This window comes from Mastomys coucha, chromosome X (genome assembly GCF_008632895.1).
Source record: "Mastomys coucha isolate ucsf_1 chromosome X, UCSF_Mcou_1, whole genome shotgun sequence".
NCBI classification, from domain to species: Eukaryota; Metazoa; Chordata; class Mammalia; order Rodentia; family Muridae; genus Mastomys; species Mastomys coucha.
The window spans coordinates 74,186,777-74,207,219 of NC_045030.1; positions in this window are offsets into that span (position 1 = coordinate 74,186,777).

Sequence of the window (20,443 nt, forward strand, 5' to 3'; positions counted from 1 at the left end):
GATATTTAAATGACATAGAACAAAATGTTCTAAGCTCGTTACGATGATTACACTCTTTAGAATATGTGAAAATTGTTCATTATAAACTTTAGGTGGTTTAGCTTGCAGTATAGAGACTGTATCTTACTAAATCTGTTATACACAAAAATCACAGTCTTGCTTTGACCAGTTTCTTGATTGTTTACATACAGAATGGAACTCTCATAAATGACACATTCTGCAATATTATATTAACTGAATTGGTGTACACAGTAATTCAATAAACTTGTATGTATTTTTTTCTAGTGAAGATTACGTATTTTGTGTGCATAGAAGGCTGCAATCAAATATTGAAATGGACAGAAAGGTGGATTGTATTGAGATTGTTAACTCCCTTCAAAATCCTTGTAAATTCATTGTAATGAAGTCACAGGACTGGCCAGGATTCTAAGATAGAGGATGAGTGATTTGACTTTCCTGCCAACTAAAACATGCTAGTGATAGCCATAGAACCTGAGCCGGAAGGGATTTGGCACTTCTACTAATCCTATGAATTAAAACTGCTGAGCACCTTCCTTCTGAATAAGCATCAGAAAAGCACTAGAACCTCTCACCCTTCCCCCTCCTATTCCCTCAGTCCTTTAGCATTGAACTTGAGCATGTGAGAGGTGTGAGCTGGCAGTCTTTGAAAGTCAAGAGAGCATTTCTTTGCCTCTGATCATCCTCCAAGTAGGAACTTAGCAAATTGCAAAGGCTGGAGGTTTTCACCGAACTGTGATATTTTCAGATGATATATGGCAAAGATCATGTGGGTGACTCAGCGATGATGGTGAGCAGTTCTAAATTGTTCTACCTTCAGATGTAATCAGTCTATGATTACAAGAACATTATGACGATCCACCCACATGAAAGTTCAATCTCCCTATAGAAATACCTGTTGGATTAAGTGAGGGAAGTGAATACCACATGGCTGAAGTAGTGAGAGGACCACAAGCAGGGGACATTCCCTAAGTAGGCAAGCAGATAAAGCAGCCCTTGAATTCTTGTGATCATCAGTCAAAGTGAGGAACTTAACTAAGCATGAAGATTCCTGAGCTCTCACCTATACAACTTACCTAAGCTTTCAAACCAGGACTACAGTGCTATATTTCCAAACCTAATTGCTCAATTCTAGTCACAGAATGTCCTGTCCACTCAATCCAGAGACATGGAACTTATCACTGTATCCATCTACTGAAGGTCTCTGGGGGTGGGGCTTTGCCATTTATTCAAGTTCCTTAAGTATTAGAGAATCTATATGAAAAGTTATAGTCAGAGAAGATCTTGGTGTTGAGAACCCCAGAGCAAATGGCAACTCTCATGAGAACAGTCCTTGGCTAGTAGTCTTTCAGTTCCCCTTCTATTACCCACAACTTTCTCTAGTATTCTGTCATTTTTCTGTGTGAGCCAGACTCCCTCTCTTAACAGATGGTGTGCTTGGCTTAAAGTCCAGACTAGTTCATTGGGAAGGCCTTTACCCCACTATCCAGACTCAGAAATACTGATTGACAGCCATCCTAAATTTGTAATTCAACTCTATGTTTTCAAGTATTGTTTCTGGACCTGGATTCATAGTAGCAACCACCTCAAGTCCGTTCCTCTACATTCAGGACCTGAAAGGCTCTTTTATGCATCCTCAATGAATAATGCTCAGTTTTCATGTGGGGACAGCCTTGCCTTTGGAGCCAAATCAGTGTCTCACATAACATGTCAGTGAGGACAGTTTTCTGGCTGTCCCCTATTACATTTCACCCTTGAAAAGGATATTCCTTTTAGACTATTATTTCTCTTTTAAATTTTTTAGTTTCTTCAATAATTTTGTACATTTTGATCATCCATTCTTTCACCTTTAAATCTTTCTATGTCCATCCACTTCACTACTCATTCAACTTTGTATCCTTTTTTCTTCTACCATCAAGGCCAATTTGTGTTTCCCAAATATTCTTGGATGTATGGTCTTCCTCTAGACTGTGGTTGGTTTATCAAGGACTATGTTTGGAGAGAAAACTGACCCTTCCCTTAGAAGCAGCTATCAACTTCCAGTAGCTCCTGTCAGAACTGCAGGTATCCTGCTATGCCCAGCAGACATTGTTTCCTCATAGTCACTCACAGCCTCTGGCTCTTATACTCATTCTGTTCCTTCTTCTGCAATGATCCCCGAGCCTTGAGAAGAGGGATGTGGTATAGAGGTCCCACTTAGGTATTAATCACCATCTACTACAAATGGAAGCTTCTCTGGTGAGGGTTGAGAGATGCATTAATCTCTAGGTATAATGATAAGACATTAGGAGTTGATTTAATGTTATATCTATTTAACAGAACAATAGTAATAGGTTCTCCCCTAGGGCCTATGGCTTGTCTAGCTATAGCTTCTTGTCACAATAATGGTGCTAGATACTAGATTCATCTTGTGGAGTAGGCCTTAAATCCAATCAGAAAGTGGTTGGTCACTCCCATAACATTCATGGCACAACTGAAATTCAAGCACTTCAGTGGGATTCAGAACACAGCAGACAAGAAAACATAAAAATGAATGACATTTTGAGGATGGCATTCTCAAGGGAATAATACAAATGACTGGTATGTATAAGCTACATAAAGAATGTATTGTACATGAAGTAAAGATTATTACTCTGTGTGTGTGTGTGTCTTCTAGGTATCAAATTCGCAGCCTTGCAGAGTTTAGCCATGTCTTCTACTATTGAGCTTTATCTCTAGGACTTATGTATATGTGTTATCTTTTGTACAATATGTACTCATGTCTTTTGCCCATTTCTAAACTCAGGTTACTTTTTAAAAATTATTTTTACAGGACACCAAACAGACAGCATACACCAGCTGGTATGAGGCCCTCAACACACATACAGTAAAGGACTGTCAGGTCTGTTCATTCAGAGATGATGCACCTAACCCTCAAGAGACTGGAGGCTCCAGGGAGTTTAGAGGTCAGGTGGGGTGGGGGTGGGGGGGACATCCACATGGAGACAAGGGGTTGGGGAGGAGGTATGGGATGTGGAACAGTCAGAGGGTGGATGGGGGGGAGAAATTAAATATGGGGTGTAAAAAAGAAAAAAGAAAAAAGTTAATTTTACAACTGAAAAAATTCACATATAAATTTCTAACATAAATTCGTGGTCAAATTTATGTAACAAGAATATTTTCTTTTACAGTTTGCTTTTTTCCTGATTTCCTTACTTTTTGGGTTTTGGGTTTTGGGCAGTTTTCTGTGGTCCAGGCTGGCCTCAAACTCACTAAGTAGCCAAGAGTAACCTTGAACTCCTGACCCTGCTGACCTCCCCTACCAAGTGCTGGGTTTATAGGTATATACTGTCATACCTGTTTCTCTTCAGTTTTTTAATACTTTGTTTGTAACACAATACTTTATACTCAAACAAAGTATGGAAATATTAATACATAATAAAAAATATACACTGAATTCTACATCTGCTTTTATTACATTTACTATATTAAATCTGTCCATCCTTCTATGTATCCATTAGTTTATCTTATTTCTGTGTGCATTTTGAAACAATTTAGAGCCCAGAGTTATTTTATTCATTAATAGTTTATTGGGTATTTTATGGACTAGAATTCAATATTTCTCAAATGTAAAACACCCATACTATGAATTGTACAAATAGAAAAGGTATATTATTGGTGTTTTGACAAATATCAAACCTAAGTAAACCATTCATATACTTATAAAGGTGCTTAGATGTTTCCCCTAATTTTAATTGTTTGTTCAAAAATTTCATACACTATGTAGTTTTACTTTTATAATTTTTTAAGAATTTCATACATATTGTATTTATATTATTTCCACCCCTTTTTCCCTAAACTCCTCCTGTGCACCTCCATTGCTTGTCAAACTTTTACTTCTTTTGTTGTTATTATTGTATTATACACACACTTACTCAAATGTATCTGCATTTAGGGTTGTCTCTTTGGTGTCAATAGTATGGTTACCTAAGCAAGACCTGAACAATGACAAGACAAATTGACATCCAGATGTGGATGGACGAAGAAACTCTCAGAAGGCGCCACCTGTAGATGAAGAGCTACAGTAAATTAAAGGCTTCAGTCATCTTTAAGGACATAGTTTTACTTTTGAGGGGATAGTCCTGGGTAATCAACCTAGGGCCTCACATGAACTAAGCAATGTTGTAACATTGAACTACAAGTTTTCATTTTGAGATAAGATTTCATCAAGTTTCCAGGCTGGCCTTAAACTTGTTCTATACTCCAAGAAGGCCTTGAAGTTTTTTTCCTCCTTCCTCAGCCTCCCAAGCAGTTGGAAATAAGGCCGAGCACTTTTATTCAGTATGAAAATGTTTTTCCTTGCTTGGCTCTGAAAGATGTACTACTATTTTGTGTATATCAATACCACTTGTTCTTACTGTCAGGTAGACTTCAATTGTATGTATAAAACAACTTTTGTTCATTTATTCTCCTACCTATGGAAAATATTTGAAACAAAAACATTCTACAAAAGAGAATATATATGTGTGGAAAACCATATCACAAATAGTTCAATATTAGTTGTTAGTGAAAAGTAGAATTGAACCAAAGAAAATGAAATACTACCAACTACACAGCAAAATGTTAAAGTGAACAGCCATTGATGTAACCACCTCTCAGAATGCCTAAAATGCAAAATTATACATTGCACTTCTTTTTTGTAGTTGTTTATGACAGGGTATCAAGTATCTCATCATGACCATGAATTTTTGATCCTTTTGCTTTTACTTTTTATATGTTGTGATTAAAAGCATTCCCACCATCCTATCAGTTTTACACATTGGTGATCAGACCCAAGGCTCCATGTATGGTAGGTGAGCATTCCACAAACTGAGTTATATACATAACTAGTTTTGTCTTTTGTGAGTTGTTTTTAAATATAGCTCTAATGTGAAAAATATTAAAAGATGTTTTTCTGATCCATAATATTATATACATTTTATTAGTGGTATTTTATTATGAGCAGAACATTTTAAATTTAAGTTTGTTTTTGTTACAATTTTTAAATGTCTCTAATTAAAAAAGAATTATATTACTTTCTCCATTTCCTATCTTTAGCCCCTTCCAGATACCCTCCTACAACCCCTCCCATACTTCTCATTCTCAAATTATAGTCTCTTTTCCTTTGATTATTACTGTACAAGTACATGTATGGATATGTATGCACACATCCAGAAATACAACCTGTCCAGTCTGTTCATGTTTGTGTGGTCATGATCTCAGGGCAGACAACATTGTACTGGATAATCAATAAGGCAGTTCATTCCTAGAAGAAGATAATTCTCCCTCTCCTAATAGTCATAAGTCACTTATAGTTTTTTTGTCTTTAGGTGGAATTTCATGAAATTTTCCTCCTTCTTCATTAGGATGTCTATTGATATTGCCATCTTTCTGATCTTGTAGCAATTTCTAGGAGAGACTGTTTTCGGGCTCTTATGATCTTTCTGCTCCCTCTTCTTAGGATCCCCAAGATCTGTGTTGTACTTTATATTTTGTTCATTTTCGGTTTTCTGCAGTGGTCCCATATGCTATAAAGATAGTCTCCTTTTACCAGGTATGGTAGCCACCTACACTTATTTTTGAGTACAAAGATAAGATTAAGAACATAGCACTTCTCCCTATTCATGTAAACTTTTTGTTTGTCTGAGTTATTAAATTTTACTTTTGCCAGTTACATACATGAATAGGACACACTGTGTTCTTAGTCACCTCCCATTACTGTCTCCTATCACAATCAAACTCTGGCTATAATAAAAGGCTAGAAGATGGAGAAGAGTGCTATTAAGTACAGTTTTCCAGACATGTTGGTCTGGATTGGAGGACAGGGTCTTGCCATGGAGCCAAGCAAGCCTGAAGTTTATGATAGTTCTCTTGCCTCAGCTCCCTGAAAGCTTAGTTTACAGGAATGCACTAATATTCTTGGTCATTAATACAACCTTAGACTTCTCTCAGTATTTTTAGTGTGGGCATTTACTACTTCTAGGTGTTTTGCTCTTGTTAAAGATATTTATTTATTTCTAATTGCTTATATTTAGCATATACAAATACAACTTCTATTTATATATTGGTCTTATGCTATTTTATTAAATTCATTTATAAGTCCCATTAAATTAAGTTGGGTTGGGTTTAAGTGATAGTTCTTAGAATTTTCTTTGTATAAAGTTGTCTTAAATAAAGACAATTTTCTAGCTTTCTTCCAGTCATCCATGCTTTGTAGTTTTTGTTTCACTGTATAGTATTGGCCAGAAGCTGTATAAGTGAAAATACTTGCCTTGTTCTTAATGTTAGGGGAATGTATTCTAGTGTTTTATTAAATTGAGAAAGCTCCTGTCTAGTCTTTGTTTCCTGAAAAATTTTGTAATGAAAGAGTATCAACTTTTTGAAAAGTATTTTTTCTTTAAAGAAAACTGTGTGTCTGTGTCTCTGTGCATATGTCACATGTGTACTAGAGATGGAGACACAGCTAATGGTGAGGTACCTGAACTAGGAACCAAAATGTGACAACAGCACATAAGACAACAGCAGGCACTCTTAACTGCTGAGCTATATCTTCTGCCCCTAAAGTGTTGACTTTTGTCAATTTCTTTTTATAATTATTTTTTATTCATGTTTTCAGTGTAGTCATACATAATGACTAATTTTTTAAATAACTAAAGACAATGGTGCCCATTTCTCTGATGTATCATCAATAGCTAATAGTTCATTAACAAAGGGTAAGGCTTCATGAGCCACTTTCTTCTCTGTGACTGATGACTGACAAAACCAGTCTTATACCTCCCCACCAGAGGTAACAGCAGTTGTTATGAATTCATGATTAATTACAATGGATACATGGAGTCTAGGAGATAGCATTTTGAAGCTCTAGATATTAGCTTCTGACTCTAGCATACTCCTTGTCCCTGAGTCAACGAGAGGTTGATTAGAATAATCTTGCCAATATTGCACAATGGACACATTTTCCCTAGAGAATAGGGTTTTTGGTTAATAGGGTTCAATTTGATGGGTACAATTATTGATTGTCTCTTCCCAGCAGCCTTCATACCATCTTTCAGCACTTTGAAAGCTAGACAGCAGGAGTGAAGTTTCTAGCTCAGTTGTAGCTTCCTTTCTTTACATCTTACAACTGAGGTGTTTGATGCCATCAGCACTAGGATCCTATTCTCTAGTTATATAGTGAGCAATCAAGAAGAGGACTGATAAGAACCTTTGTAGTTTAGGGGAGAGTCTAGGTGTTAACTCTGAACACTTCCAGTAGAGGAAAACCCACATCAAAGCATGGAAATTGTTTCTAGCCATGGAGGGCACCTTCCTTCAGTCCTTCTTTTGTCTTTTTGTTTGGTTTACAAGATCCAGGATATCCCTCCATTGATTTGTTTTTCCTTTTTCTTTACAGCTTGTTAAAGTGTAAAAATAGATCATTTTTTAAAAAATAATTTTACTTTGTTAAATTTAAATTTGTAGATTTGTTTCTAAATATCTATGTCTTACCAATTTGATAGTATTCCATTATCACTTGAATAATAGCATTATTTAAATAACTCTTAAAAATTAGAATACAAAGTAACATGTTTCCTTAAGGCATCTCTTTTGGTTCATCCTCTCCTGTGAACTCATTAGTTACTTTTCTATTGCTGTGGTAAAAACAAGGTGACCAAAAGCAACATAAAGAAGGAATCATTTATTTGGACTTATGATTCCATATATATATATAAGTCCTTCATGATAGAGGTATAATACTAGCAGTTATAGGAAGCTGAGAGCTCACATCTTAACTATAAACAAGAAGCAGAGACTGCAAGCTCCAAGTGGCTTGAGACTTAAGCTCTCAAAGCCAGTCCCTAGTAATATACTTCTTCTAGCAAGGCTGTACCACTTAACCCTCCTCAAACAGTGCTACCAACTTGGTACTAAATGTTAAAATGTTCAAGATTATAGGGGACACTTCTCATTGAAATTTCTCAGGACACCCATCTTGTCTATTTTTTTTTTGTACCTATTCCTGCATTTGTTCCCTTCTGCCCCAACATTTCCAATTCTATTTTGCTTTCTACTATGTCATTTAATGCCTCTCTCTTTTCCCCACTGGCTCTTGTCTTGTTTCCTGAGCTCTACTACACTCATTACTACTTAAACATACTAGTTGGGGTTTTGGTTAGATAGTCTACGGTTCTTCAAGGTAACTGTCAGCCCAGATGGAAAGTTTTCATTTATACTATATATACATATTTGTATACAGACGTAGGTGTATTTTATGTTTTTATGGAGGACTTGGGGCTCAAAATAAGATTCTCATGCTTGCACACCCAGCTAGCATGGGCTCTCTTACTTCTTCCTGGACAAGAACTCTAGTGTCACACTTAATTGCTCAGGCTCTGATGTCATTATGAAATTGATCCCTAGTCACTTTCTTGTTAACCTCAGCAAACTGTTTTACTTACTTGCAGTCTGGCCTTTAGCTAACAACTTATGAAGGTTCTCCATGTGGATTTCTGATGTATCATAATTCCTGTGGATCCTTGTTTTCCAGTGTCCTATCTCACAGACTCCAGCCACTTTGTATGTCTTTACCCCTATATTCTGCCTTCTCATTCTATAGGAAGGCCATATTTTGTTTTCATTCTAGTTTACTACATGTAGTGAAGAATCTTCTCTAGGCAGAGTTAAGTGAACCCGGAGGCTTATCTTGTGCCCTTTTCATGCCTGTTATTAGACAGAAAAACTTGCTGTTTTTCTAATGTCTGAACATTTTGGTCATGTGTTTTATACTGTGTTATGGTTGTTAATAAAGGAACTGTTGGTGGTACCAGTTATTCCATAACAGCTGAAGAATATGCCTTACTTGCTTTTTATTTTGAATAATCAGTCTGACTGCTATGGTAAGTGCTGAGAGTATATGAGTACAGGGAAGAGATATCTCAGACCAGGGAAACTACAATGTAGAAATTTACCAAATTCTGGTTATATTTTAAAGCTATATGCAAGTCAATTTTGTCTTTATTGTTAAATTAGCAGGCAAAGTAACAGCTTTTCTTAACGGCATTTTCATACATAAATTTTTGTTTCTCCTTATCTCACTGACTTCTCTTCCTCATCAAGGATTTTGAATTCAGCGACTTGGACTCATTAAGTCCCATTATATGTGGGAAAAGCTGTGGGAGTCAGAAATTTGGTTTTGTACATTTTGAGTTTGAAATATATACAAAACCTCCTGGACTTTATGTCAAATACACATTTGGGTATATAGGTGTACAGTTTGTAAAGAAGAGTAATCTGTATAGTATCTTAAACTCCAACAGGTAGGAGTTGGTGATATATAGATGGTATTTAAAGTCAAGAGGCTGGAAATGAGTATAGATGCTGGAGATCAGTGTAGACACAAAGAGGAGCAGTTCAAAGACTGCTTCTTGGATCTTCACAACATCAAAAGTTTATCCTGGAGAGTAAGACAAAATCAAAAGAGCCAGAGGTATCAGTGGAGTGGTAGGAAACCTAAGGCTGCACAGTAATGCAGAAACCAAGTAAGGCATGGATTCAGCCAATGTTAATAGTGATGAGTACTACCAATAACTCATGTAAATTTTGAAAGGTTATTAATAAATTTAGTGATCTAGAGATCATTTTGACTGTCAAGAACAGTTCTTATGGAATAAAGGCGTGTGTATGAAGATGAAGAGGGAAAAAGTAGGCTTGAGCAGATTTTTAAAAATGATGGAGTTTTAAGTGGTGTATTCCAGGAACATAGACAACACTATTGACAGTGTAGAGATAAGGCAGTACCTGGCACAAGTGGATCAAGAAAATGTGGAAAAATATTTTTTATGTAAAGTGGAAAGTTAACAAGAGAGAGAGAGAGAGAGAGAGAGAGAGAGAGAGAGAATGAGAATGTGGGGGGAGATATGGTGTGTGAGTAGAAAGACTGTAGGTAAAACACAGACCTGATGAGAAAAGGGACCAAAGTTATACATCCAACGAGATGGGAGGCGAGACCCTGCTGAAGTTCATTTTGTTATCATCTTGATGGCAAGACAGAAGCTTTAATTCATTTTTAAGTTTTTATTTTCTTTGCTCAAATTTGTGTTTACTATATAAAATTTGTAGCTTATTAAAAGTGTAAAGAAAGAAAATCAATGAAAGCCTCACTGTCCATCAGAGAAACGCACTGCTAGCTTTTGACCTTTTTCCTTCCACACATTTTCATCTATTTGTGTGCAAGTGTTTATGCAAAACTGGAAGGAGAATGGATGTATTAAATTGTAGCCTAGGATTTCCACTCATTAAATGTTGACTGATTAGAAAATCAGCACACGACAATTATGTAGGCTTCAAAAAGTGTGAAAATATAAAAAAATGAAGATAACTACATTAATCTCCTCATCCAAGGATAACCACTGTGGGTGGCCAATTTCAAGTGGCTGAATCTGACTGTGTGTGGTTTATTCTTAGATAATCGAATTCAGTCCTGTTCAGCCCTCTTGCTGTCTTTCAATATGAAGGGACAAGAAATGAGACTCAAATATGGCTTAAAAGATCTCCTTTGTAGTTTAATACTGTCTCCTATTTTACAAACCCAAAGCACAGGAAAGTTTGCTTCCTGTTCATAAACAAGCCTACCACTTAAGACCCCCAAACACTGAATTATAACCCACATCACTAGTTCTAACCATTTTCTCCTCTCCATTTCCATCTACCCTTGCCCTCCCCTCACTTGGCTGGCTCTAAAGCCCTGAGTAATCTGAAGAGAGTTTAAGGAAGGCAAATTAATGTAGAATTGGAGAATGAAGAGCAACTCCTAGGGGACCTAGGAGGTAACAGCATGAAAGGGCTTATTCCAATAGGAAAAAGGCCCTAAGGTCTTACAGCAGAGAGGGAAGATGCTCATTCATTCAATTATTTATCTGTTCATTTATGGTTAGAGGAAAATAACTGTTATTTTAAGAGCTGGCTGCAGATTGAGTATGTTGGCCCTAGAGGAAAGTTGAATTTTATTACAAAAAAAAATATCACTGTTTATAAATCATCTTACTAGTACCACATGGCCACTGGGCACAGATGAGATGGAAGAGGTGAAATTAACAAAAATTGAATTTCTTGGCAGAGTTAAATAACAGGTGTTTTTCCTCCTTCTCTTGTAATCCAAAGAGAACGAAGACTTGGAATTCTAGAACTGATGCATATTTAGAGAAAGGTGGGAGAATTTTAGACGAGACGAGAACAAAGAAAACAGAAACCACAGGACCTTACTGTGAATGTGCCCATGGCACTGTGCATTCCCTGGGGCCAGAGACTATGCTTAAGTCTTGTTTGCTACTATCTTGAGGTACAACCCATCTATGGTACCCACTCCAGTTCAGAAGCATCATAACCGTTATCACCATCACCATATTTGTTAAGGACATAAAATTACTTTGCTGTTTAATGTGCATGACATCTTTTATTACCAACTCCATGGGGCAGAAGATGCTTTCAGGTGAAAGAATAAAGGCAGCCTGACAGAGTAACTTGTTTAAAGTGGTACAGGTAGCAGAAGGTAACAAAAAGACCTAAGTTTAAGTTTGCATCATAAAACAATAGTAGTCACACTTTTGTTGTTACTTGTGCCATGCTAACACATTTTTAAACTGCTGTCTTAGAAACTTGAATAGTTTTTACTAATTACAAAACAATCTATCTGATAATCTTCATACTATTAGTATGTTATGCAGCATATTTGAAACATGAATTTGGAAGATGATTTTCTTAAAACTTCTTAGTTCTAAAATTCTAATAATCTTACACAGAAACTTGTTAGTTCTTTTAGGTATGATACACATTTATGCAACACTGATGAAATACCTCATTCCATATTTCCATTGGAATTTCAAGTTTCTATCTTATCTGATTTCCCTATCAAAGAATTTGTTATCAGATTGGCTGCAATATCGATATTCACATTTTTTGTCATACTTACTTGCTATCTTCAAAACAAATATGCTATTTCTCTGCAGGAAATTTTTCAGGCACTTAAGCTTTGTTAGGAGGGATTTACTCATTTTTAATAGGTGTACTATGTTATCAGAGATTTCATTCCTCCTGTAACTATTGATATTGAACACGACATCTTTTCATACGTTTTATGAATGGTCTTAATATTACCTTTAGGGAAATTTCCACACAGTTCAATCATTTTAAGCTAGATAATTTGTTTTTTATTTTAGTCCCCAGCTTCTTTTTTTATTGATCAGGTTATTTACTTTATACCCTGATTGTAGCTTTCCCTCCCTCTTTTCCCCCCAGGCCTCCCCTCTCCCCTCTCCTCCCTCATTCACCCCTCTTCCACTTCTCCTCAGAAAAGGGGAAGCCTACCGAGGATATGCCTTGGCATATCAAGTTGCAGTAAGACCATACACACCTCCAGTTGAGGTTAGACAAGGTAGCCCAGTTAATGGAAAGGGACCCAAAGGTAGGCAATGTAGGCAGAGACAAAGCTTCTGCTCCCACTTTAGGAGATCCAATTGAAGACCTAGAGGACTGGGAGATTGGGATTGGGGTACTAGAGACTAGAGTACTGGACTGGGGTTGAGGGAGGCATCTCTGGAAAAAGTTAGAAATCTACTGCAATGGAAACTCCCAGGAATCTATGAGGGTGACTTCTATGAGACTTCTAGCAATGGAGGATATGGAGCCTGGCCTGGCCATCTCCTGTAACCAGGCAAGACTTCCAATTCAGGGATTGGGACACCAACCCAGCCACAAAACCTTTGACCTACCATTTATCCTGCCTACAAAGTGTACAGAGATAAATATGGGGCAGCATTTGAGGGAAGGGACAATCAATGACCACTTCTTAGCTTCTTAAACTGCAAGTCACAAGCTTATATGAGGTCACATAATGGAATGTCTGAGTTTAGAAACATTTGTGAGCATGAAAATGTTTCCTAATATGCAACAACCAAAATGTAATTCTAAATCAAATGCTAACAAATCCCAGGGGTTACTGGCAGTACTTGCCCATCGTGCATCCTATAATTTCACTACAGTGTTCTGAACACAGAACATGCACACTGCACACTGAATTTGGCTATACCACACAAGGCCAATGAATGCTGCTTGAATGAAACAGTTCGATCAGACTGAAGGCCATTAGTGCCTATGAATTCCAGTATTTTGACTGCCTGTATAGAAATTTCTGCTCTTAGAGAAACATAATGGTTTAATTAAGGAAAAACAAGACCTACTATGTTTTTGTCATTCCTTAGTATATAAAATCAAATAAGTGTACCTTTGTTTTGCATTGTGATAAATGCAAAATTTTCTTTTGAAAATGCTGTTTGAGTTGTTGATTTGAGTTTCATAGAAAAAAATTATTAAGCTCCCTGAGCCCACTTACTTCTTCCTGTATATGCATGGATATTAGGGCCACCTACTGGAGCATAAATAGCATTTCAGGGGTCACATCCCCGAAGAAAAACTATTCCCTTCAGAGCAATTATCCACTGTCACTAGCTTCTTATCTAGGGGTAAGACTTCATAAGTGGCTGGCTGCTTTGATCTTATGCAGGTCTTCTACATAGTCACAGCTGCTGTGAGTTTATGTGTGCAACATTCCTGCCATGTATAGTAATTAATGTTTTGTGGCAGACTGGAGGTCACAAGCTCATATGAGTTCACATAATAGAATGCTGGAGTTGGAATTCTGGCTTTAATATCTTTCTATCCCCTCTTCTGAGATGAGAACACATAAAGATTGAAAAGTGATGAGGAAGAGGTGATGTGAGGAAATAGGAGATAGATTTTTATCAAAGCACATTATATGTATTATGAAATTCTCACTTCAATAATAATAGTAATAGTAATAATAATAATGATAATAAATTAGTGTATTAAAATAAAGAAAATAGAAGAAAAATGAGGCAGAAGAACTCCATTCAGGGTCACTACATCAAGATTTAATTGTGTAAATAAAAATAAGAATTTATCTTATAGTATAAATTATCTTTTGTCTTTAATAAATGATGAAACTATATGCATACCAAAGAGCTGTTTTAAAATAAATTTCATTATGATTTATGTCTTAGTTAGGGTTTTATTGCTTTGATGAAACACCATGACAAAAAATAATTTAGGGAGGAAATAACTTATTTTAGTTTACAACTCTCAGGTCACATTCCATCCCTGAGGAAAATCAAGGTGGAGCAACCTGGAGGCAGGGGTTGATGCAGAGGCCATAGAGGAATGCTGCTTACTGGCTCACTCCCCATGGCTTGCTTAGCCTGCTTTCTTACAGAACCCAGGAACAACAGGCCAGGGGTGATACCACCTACCATGGGCTGTGCCCTCCTTCATCAATCACTGATTAAGAAAGTTCTTTACCCAGCAGTCCTCTGCTGTATGTGTGTCAGGGGCCTCATACTAGCTGGTATAGCTGCCTGGTTGGTGGTCCAGTGTCTGAGAGATCTCAGGGATCCAGGTTAATTGAGACTGCTACAGGGTCACCCTCCTCCACAGCTTCTTCCAGCTTTTCGGGGAGTTTAGAGGTCTGGTGGGGTGGAGGTTGGAGGTGGAGACATCCTCATGGAGACAGGGCATGGGGAGGAGATATGGGATGGGGAACAGTCAGAGGATGGACCTGGAGGTGGATAAAATCTGGAGTGTAAAAAAAAAAAGATTAAATATTTTTTTTTTTAAAAAAGAGAGAGTGCCTTACAAGCTTACCTACAACGCAATCTATAAGCATTTTTTTTTTTTATTTGAGAGTCCTTCCAAAATAATCCTAGCTTGGGTCAAACAAACAAACAAGAAATCTAGCTAGCACAGTTTATTATTAGTAAATGTTTGCTTTATAGTACTGTTTTATACACCTATGTACTTGGGGTCATGTAAAATTTCTTGGGTGAAAAGCGCTTATGAGTGGAAAGTATTTTAAAAGTTTTGTTTAAGATACATGTCTTTTATCAGATACATAAATTTTTTTTCTTTCATGTGGCAAAATATAGTGCCTTCATATGTTGTGGATAGTGGTATAAATTTTTCAAATGGCTTTGAAATCTGACAGTTAATTAAAGAGCTAAAAATAATATACTATATGACCAGTAATTATTTTTGAATTAATTAATTTATTTGTTTACATCCCAAACACTGTTCTCCCTCCTGGTCCCTCCCTCACTGACTCTCTTCCCCCATCCCCCATGCCCTTCTCCTCTGAGTGGGTGGAATCCCCCCTGGCTATCCCCCCACCCTGGGACATCAAGTCTTCCCCAGATTAGGCACATCCTCTCCCACTGAGGCCAGACAGGGGCAGCCATGAAGACTGAGCTGCCTGTATGACCAGTAATTCTACTTCTGGTCTATTGCCAAGAGAAACGCAAGCATATGTCCATACAAATATTTGCACATGAATATTCATAAAAGCAATATCCATAATAGCTCAAAGTATAAACATGTTTAATTGATTAATTGATGAATGGAGAACCATGATTTGAAACGTTCATTCAACCTAAAAAGTAATTAAGTAGCAAACCATGATTACTCATGGATGAATATTGATATATGATGTTAAGAGGATGACATATACATAACTGCGTATCTATGATATTCCTCAAATACGCACATCCATATGAATACAGCTTAGTGTTGTTTAGGGCCAAAGGTACACTTGAGGCAAACTGGAGACTGACAACTAATAGGAGACATATCTACACTTGGAGACAGAAAAATGTTCTGGGATTAAATAGTGTTGACACAAGCACAATTTTTTTGACTATAATAAAACATTCTAAAGTATACTTTCAAAACATGAACTTGATATTTTGTGAATTACATTTAAAAATAAATGTGTTATGGTTTGATCACTATGCATCTCCTGTCCTATTCTGCAAAGCACAAGACTCAGTATTGTTTGTTTTATGAATTTAAAGCTGAGCCTTGATAGCAGATCTACATACTAACATATTAAGAGGGCAAATTCCTTTCTCATTTTAAAATATAAAAGCAGAAAACAAATTGTGTTGTCTTGCTCATGCCATAAGTCTGTATTGTGTGACTCACATTAAAGACTACTGAATTTGTCAAAGCCAGTTGGCAAAAATATCCTGTCCAATAAGAGGTCTAGCTTCATCACTACTACAATTCCAGATAATAAGTAACAGCTGAACATACAAACATGATAAATTGGGACTAAATACAATGCAAAGCAAGGTGGGAGGAATTCAACCAGAAGGTTCTTTAACCCAAATTAAAGGAACAAGTAAAGCTGGATGCTAGTTTAGGCAGTTTTATAGGTTTAATAGGCAAAATACATGGGCAATTTATTCTCATGAATTCTATTTTGTACACATGTGTAAATTTGTAAGTGAGAGGAAAGCAATATTAGGCAAGGGAGTTAGAGGTTTGAGGGTGGCAGATAAGGTTTAGCATAGATATGGATTAATGAGAGGGTATGTTGAACAGAAGTGATTTTTAGAAGTTTCACATAGCATTGGATGACTGAAGTCAACCTTTCTGCATTTAGAATTAAATCAGCTTCCTTTCAGTACAATTGTCTCCAAAATTATTCAAATGCTGAGGCTCAGGTAGAGGCAAAGCAGATTTTTCAGCCCATTCAGAGCAGAAGTGACAAACAATTGAGAGCCAAGAGAGTTCAGTCCAATGCATTGACAAGGGGCTAGCTGAACAAATGAGCTATAAAAGCGAAGCAGGCTTAGTCAGAGGAACAAGCAAGCTGGCACAAAGAAAGAAATGTTTTGTAAGCCCAAAGCTGGGGAAGAACGCTCACGGCGGAGAGCACAGCAGAAATCCTGAAGAAGAGTTAGTCAGTGGGCACGTGGGCTGAAATGTAACGCTGGTTCTGGAGGCAATAACAGAGATTCGGATGTTAGAAATTAAGGATAGACTGGTATGCCTAAGTGACATGGCATTTTATTTAGAAGGCATGGGAATCATCATGTGAAGTAAAAAGTTTGGTTTTTCGAGACAGGGTTTCTCTGTATAGCCCTGGCTGTCTTGGAACTCACTCTGTAGACCAGGCTCTGAAACCCACCTGTCTCTGCGGCTCAAGTGCTGGGATTAAAGGCTTGCGAGCACCACCACTACCAAACACAGCATGTGAGGAGAGTGACTTCAAAAAGTATTTAGGATGACTATAAGGAAGGCATATGTGCAAAGGAAAAATGAAAAGTAGGGTGGCAGGCTTTGGAGAGAGAAAGCAAGCAAGAGGCAGGGAAACAGTAACATTAGTCATGAGAATGCAAACAGCATAATAAAAAATAAATATGAGCATTCTGAGCAGGAAAGTATCACAATTCCAGGGATTCCTCATTGTACTCATAGATACTAGATTCCCATCCATGTACTGAAGTTCAACTTTCTGCTCTAAATGTATTATAAGTATCTCCATTACTACAGAGATGAAGTGGTAAAGGCCAGGAAGACATGGACTTATTCAACATTCATCAGAGGAAATGTCAGACTCATAGACTGCCTTCTGTCCTCTCTAAGTGGGCCACCTTCCAACTCCCTTTTAACTGTTCAATCATTCTTAAAGATTCCTATAGATTATAATTATCACTTCCTATTTTCTGAGTGAGGTGTGGAGTGATACAGTAAGGTTGGGAAAACTCATTTAGAGAAAGCTAGAAAGTGAATGCATGCCTCCTTTTGCCCTAGAAGATTTGCTTGAATAGTCTCTGCTTCAACCCTCTCTAGGGACCTGGGGCATAGATTCTACCTCCTACCCGATTTCCCTATCTCGTCCTGCCCTCAGACTTCTAGAAATCAATAGCCTACCAATGCATATGCTCTGAACAAGTCATTCTCATGTCAGGATCTCAGCTTTCCATCTGTAAAATATGAGGTTATAGCTGGCTGATATCTGAGCGTTCCTACTGCCCTGTCTCCACCAGTAAGAGTTGAAACTGAGATAGTGTCTGTAGCCTCCCATTTTGATGAGGTCCTGGCTCCTGGCCATCCCATGAAATCAAGCATTGACAAGATTCCACGGACAGGTTGGGACTTCTGTACTTGGCCAGACTAGGGGTCCAGTTAACAGTGGGTTAATCACAGTCAAAGAAGTCCAATCTACTCATTTACTGAGTCATTATTAGGTCAAACCAATTAATAGTTTTTAGATGGATTTTCAATCCTTGTGAAGCCCATGTTGTGAAGGTGGCAATGTGCAATTAGCAAAACAACAGGTGTTAAATGTCAGGGATCCTACAAGAAAAAGGGAGCCATGCCCCAGCACCCTTAGTTCCATAAACAGGAAAAAAGCATATAGGAAGGTCAGAACTAGAGGTGGGAGTATATACTAAGAGAGAGAAAAAAAAAAACAGCCTGAAAGCCCCATTCTGAAACAGTCTAGACCAAGAGAGAAGCAGGTGTACCTCTTAGCACAGGTTATAATTGGGCTCTATTGTCCTCTCTCTCCTTCAGAAAGGTTTAGAGGGCAGGCCTTGCTTGTAGCTGTTAGGGTAGAGTCGGAAAGGCAGGAATTTCATCGCTAGAAAGAATTTGTTTCTGTGAACAAAGTCTACTAGGAAAGTGTTTGTTTCACACTTTGGCAGATATTTTGCATGTCAAAGAAATGTGTGGTTTAAATTCCCAAAGCCCATTAACCTTGAGAGTTCTGGGGGTATCCTTTGGAAAGTACCCTTTTCTGTAAATGAAGAACAGGACAGAAAATAACCAGTACTATGGCTGAGTGGGAAGGAGTGAGAAGAGAAAATACCTTTTCTAAGCTAATTCTGTGGTTTAGACTACTCTCTGACCAGCTGAGTTGCCTTGAGCTGACCCCTTAGCCTTTCTGAGTTTATCTCACCTCTTTGGAATAATGGCTGCCACAATAACACTTAGCTCACATGATTTTGTGCCAATATGGCCTCAGCACCAAGAAGGTACCAGAGACAGGAAAAGAAATCATTGGAGAGGCCACCAGTTTGTGAACTTAAAATATCCAATCCCCTCAAGGCAGTATGTGCTGATGGCTCTGGTGACTGCAATAAGTCTGGAAGCAGCCTTGGTCACTCTGCAAGTTGAGGAATGGCATATGTGAGATAGCAGCTGTCAATTCAGGCTCAGGGGTCAGAGGAGCAGAGGCAGCATCGCACAGAACACAGTTATTTAGGCTTGGTAACTTGATACCACTCAGTTGGAGGACAGCCAGCTTCCACTTGTCATCTGTGTCTTAGTCTACAAGGAGGAATCAACCTCTAAATTTTGCCCAGGGCCAGATGATTGCACAAGTGCCTCAGGCTGAATCTCAAGTGGAAATCTATGCTGCCTTAGGTATTTGTCCTTTCCAGCAATTTTCTCCCAAACATTACTCTCTACATTATTTCAGGATTTCCAAAATGAGAAATAAAATAAATTCAGAGTTGGAATTCCAAGAGTCAGATCTACAAGTACCCTTAGAGAATATAATATCGGATGGCCAGAGTCAGGAGGGTAGAGATGGTAGCATCACCTCCTTTACTGATAAAAACCCAGGAAGGGGTCTGTGAGCAGATTAGGAGGCCTTCCTGACAGAAGGAGCAAGGTCTGAACCAGGGGCCTCAGTTCTTCCTCTCTAGCCCCCTGCTTTTGGAAAGGAGGGAGGAACAATGGGAGTGAAGAGTCAGTGGGTGTGTACAGGAAGCTGGGGATGCAGCACTAGCTCCTCTTGTTACTCATCAGTCTCTATATCTTACAGTATTGAGTGTTCTTGTTAAAAGAATCAGATCCTGTCTGGAAAAAACAAAAACCAAAAAACAACAAAAGAACCTTGTATTAAATAAAGTCTTTGCGCTTACAGGTATGCACTAGGGACACCTGGAATGTTAAGCATACACCGTTGTTCCTTTAAGGGAAGGAGTGAAAAACCCACTTTCTACACAAAAGGCTGCTGCAGTGTGCTTTCGAGTCTGGTGGCCAAAGACTTTCTAAAACCAGAAACTTGTTTTTCTCAGACAATCTATAGAACCCATTTTTATAAACGATATCATATGTAGTCATGTTTGCATGAGACTAAGAAAATCATCACAATAGCTTTTACCAGGTTTGCTGTCCATGAAAGTTGCAGAGAACCTCAAAACTGAGATCTCTAAAGCCTGTGGAGTCTGGCCTTCCTAAGTATATTTTAGCAATGTGGCCTTTACTTACCTAGGCTCATGTCTCAGGTCACAGGTTATGCCATGGCATCAAATGCCAGGTACTCTCTCAAATACCCATTTTCTTTCACCACCTCTATTTCTAGTCTCCTTTTCTCTCTCCCTCAGTGTCTTTCTCTTTTTTAAAAGTATTTTTATGTATTCTTGGAAATTTTCATACACTCACACAATAGATTTTAATCCTATAAAAGCACTATTGCCTCCTTCAGCTCCTAGTGTCTCCTTCCTCACATCATCTCCCCCCTCCATTTCATCTCCCTCCCACATCTGCTCCCCCCCACATCATCTCC